Genomic DNA, 4,298 nt, shown 5'->3' on the forward strand with positions numbered 1-4,298 from the left:
TTACGTCACAGACATGGTGTGCCGCTCACGCGTGCAGCCGTCTCTTTTCGGGGAGGAACGTAGACCGGACTCGAGAAAGCGGCGGAAATCGAGCCTAGAGTAGGGGTTGATGGAGTAGCCATCCTCTGTAATGTGGAGGCTTTGCAATAAGTAAGAAGAAGTGGCTAAGCGTCGTATGTAAAACATTTTAATGTTTAAATACATCTTAATTTGAAGAGTTAAAACTCTTAACATTCCAAGAATACTAATAGCACTAAGAACTTGACTTGCTACTACATGTAATCTCGGAAAACGTGGATATCCATCTTAGAATGGATGCATAGACGCTTAGCCACTCACTGCAAAATTGTTCCCTCCGTCAAAAATGGTTCGCTACTCGGATACGTTCTGACTGTGTAACCAATATTTGACGGCTATGCTACCGAGTAGCAAGCAGAGTTGCGGCGTATTCTTCGATTAAGCCCATCTTGGTATACTCTTTATTATTGCCAAGTTTGTAGAAAACACATTGTCTAGCAGCTGCGTACATGAGCTCAAAATCCAGTCTAATTGAAAAGTTTGTAACAATAAAAATGACAATTTAAGGCTCCCAGACTGACCCTCTGAATCAGTGAGCTTTCCTTCTGGTTTGATTGGCATGATTCACCAGCTCAGCAAACAATCCACCGTTTCTTATCAACACCTCAGGCTTATCAAACTCCACCACTCGTTCACCATTAAGAACCAGCACCTTATCATAGTCCATGATCGTGTTTAGTATGAGCAATGGCTGGCACTGTGGAATCCTTAAACTTGTCAAGAATCACATCCTGGATCAGACGATCAGTCTTGAAATCCACATTAGCGGTGGCTTCATCCATGATAATGACCTTGCTTTTCTGGACCAGAGCACGAGCCAAACACACTAACTGCCTCTCACCAACTAACTGCCTCTCTACCTTTAACTTTAACGGCACTACTTCAAGGGCAGACCATAGCTCCAGATCTGTGTACCTTGAGAATGGGTCCATGTTTCTTCTCAAGCTACCTCCAAAGCGTACCGGGTCTTGGGCAATCACGGCCATGGAACGTCGAGCCCTTTGAAGATTAAGGCTTCTAATGTCAACACCGTCAATAAAAACCTGGGCAAAACAAACGCAATAGTACATTCAGTTTGTTGATCGACGGACCCGTAAAACTTCAGTCTTGGGAATAAAGCTTGCAAATCGAATACAATTTTAACTTAAAATAAATAATGCAACTCAGAGTGTTGTTTTCCCGTGTCAGCAACAGCAGATTAAATACCAAAGTGCTGCAGCATGGTTATTGTACCATAAAAGTGAATAAGACTTTAATTTAAATGTATACGAGGATTACCTTCCCTTCTGGTTCTGGCATACGCAAAAGTGCTGCAACAATGGACGACTTGCCAGCTCCTGTTCGGCCTGCCACACCTATCTTCTCCTTGTCGGTAACTGATAGGTTGACATCCCTCCGCACACGACGACCGCCTTCAAGGTACTTTAAGAACAAATCTCTGATGGCTATGCTTCCACTGCTCTGTGGCCATGACTCAGGCGGATAACTCTCTGTGCTTTATCCGGGCTCTGCTTCCAAACCAGCGTACGAAATAACTCTTTCTACTGACGTCATGAGATTTTCAACTTCAGAACATGCTCTGATACCATACTGAACTTCATCTAATGATTCCAGCAACAAAGCAAGGGACATACCAGCTAGGGTTGAGGGGAGATCGTCCGGTGAAAATAGTAATGCAAAGATTAGTGAAGTCGATTGATCGATTACACAAAATATTGATAACTTTGTATGCTATGGTGTCTTTCCATTTACTACTAATGTAATATATCAAATTAAAACTTATATAGCTGGCTACCAAACTACACCAAGAATTTTGAAATAAAAGGAATTGCTGATTTTTTCACGACCACTAAATGCGAACGCCCTAATCACCTTTTGGAAGCTATAAGTCAAAGCGAATTTTATTTTTCGCCAATTTATTTTTTTCCCTCGATTTCATGACAAAAAGCGCTAAAAAAGCATGTCTACGTTTTGCCATATTCAGTTGCAGTAAAAAGTTACAGAATACTATCGAAATAGGATTTAAAAAATGTGAAGTGATCGTACAAAAATCGCTCTCAGAGAAAAAACATTTCGAAATGAGCAATTCGCAGACACGTGTTTGTTTTTTATATGTTAATCTAGCTACTGTCCAAATTTGAGGGCAATTTGAGGGCAACTCTTTAAAGAGTCTGCTTCAAGCGAAAAAAATTATTCGAGGAAACAGCGCTGAGAAAAACAAACCCGGCCCACAAAATACCGTCAACTGGGTTCTCAGATCACTGAGCCAATCAGCGCTTGGAAAGTTTACTACTATTAACCTCGCTCCTCGCGGTGAAATTTACTCGGGAATCTCCGAAAAACCCTTGTGTTTCGCAATGCGCTCAAAGCGGAGAGATAATTTTTCCGTAGTTCGGTTTTTCTTGAAGCTGATCTGGCAAAATGGAGACGACGAAAGAGGACACGAACGCTAGAGTGGCTGGGCGAAGAAAACAAACAAAAGAAAGCGCAGCGGAGCAAATGTGCATGGATAATATTCCAATGGGTCTCAATGAGTCCGACGATTCATCGGTATCAGACTCAACGAAAGAGTCGCTGTAAACTTCGCTGTTATCGCTGTCAAGTTCTCAATTTTATGCAGAACCTTTCTCGATCTTTTTGCCCCCTTGATACGAAAGCTATAGTTTCATCCTCAAGGCCAACTTTCGCTTCTTCACTCATTGATGTATTTTTATTAGTTTTTCTCTTTTTCAAACTGGTCCACGGAGTTTTACGTGGTCCATGTTTACTTATAACTTACTAGAATTATAGGGAAAATGCTTGGATTAACAATGCTGATCAACCGAGTAGCCAGCCAATTCGTGGTATCCGTATAGGTAATATTCCCGCGAAAGTAATCTCGGTTGATTGCATACTACACGTTATAGGGCTGTCAATCAAGAGGGAAGTTTTACTTTCTGCCATAACGTAAAACTGCCTTTTCTTCGCCAATATTAAGTTTTTCTCAATTTTTGTTTTCAAAAATTAGAGATTAGTCTTCGACCATTACTTTGACCCCAAAATCCAAATTTGAAGAAAATCGTCGATCTGAATGTACACGGTAACCCTTAAGGTTATTCCCCTGAGATGAAACTGTCAATATATTTTTCAGGTTGAAATTTTGTCCACTGAATATTTATCATATGAGAACTTAAATTATATAAAAGAACGGGGGGCGGGGTGCCCATGTTCGTTAAGGAGCAGTGAGGCATTGAAAATGTCCCATTTTGGAATTATTTAATGCTTATTACAAGAACGCATTCCAAGTTATTGTCAAATCTTTGTGAGCCCAGACTCATGAAAACACGCCTCAAACTACAGTTAATACTTGTGTCGGACACAAATAAACTTTTTAAGTTTGATTTTGACAGACAGATGAATCCTTGTTAAAATATTGGAACCAAATTGTTTGCCACGGTCATCAATCAAACTGTAAAATAGAAAAGACTACAGTGCAGCTGCTATTTTCCTTATTTATTCAATTTTCAACAATAGAAATCAGATCAGTCTTTTCTTCCGTAAAGCTATTAATTAGTTGATTAAAATGACTGGAAAAAAATCGGAGCAACTCCCTTACTGCAGGAGAGGAACTTGTCACGGGTTCCAAAGTACCGTCGGATTTGCTACAACTGAAATCAGGGCACTCAGAGAACTTGGACTTCACTCTTTATTCTTCGTACTTCGCTAAACGTCTACGTTGTACAACTCGTTGATGTAAAATCGTAAATCTTCGAGATGTAAATCGTAAATCGGCGAGATGTAAAATCGCCTGACAATGAACAGAGTACTTTCCTTATACAAAAGCAATACACGATTGCATCATGTAAGTGTAAGGAACAAAATCAAGACGGCTAAATAAAGTCAGCTTGAAACTAATGACAAACTAAAAGGCATGAATAGACATCTGAATAGAGTCAGCTTCATTGAAATCGTCAACTAACTAAACTCAGTTTACAAGATACATGTGCCAACAAGACTTAACAGAAGTTATATGCTAGGCTGTATATTCAACGTAAAAAGCTGCATAAAGATACATTATTTTTGGGCTGAGGTCAAAAGGAAAATTGAAACTAGAACAAAATAGCTTTTCTTTATACTTTCTTACTGTACAAAACCGTAGTTTGAACAGCGACCATCTTTACGCGAGCGTATTGAAACTTATTTACTTAAAAACACAATATAGATTGCTTTATCGCAAGTCC

General features: G+C 39.7%; 1 pseudogene; it reads right to left on the minus strand.

Moving 5' to 3' along the window:
• Window positions 1–734: 734 nt before the first annotated feature.
• Window positions 735–1,710, minus strand: LOC145498554 (ATP-binding cassette sub-family C member 4 pseudogene; annotated as a pseudogene).
• Window positions 1,711–4,298: the final 2,588 nt, after the last annotated feature.

The sequence above is a fragment of the Orbicella franksi genome, chromosome 9, assembly GCF_964199315.1.
Source record: "Orbicella franksi chromosome 9, jaOrbFran1.1, whole genome shotgun sequence".
NCBI classification, from domain to species: Eukaryota; Metazoa; Cnidaria; class Anthozoa; order Scleractinia; family Merulinidae; genus Orbicella; species Orbicella franksi.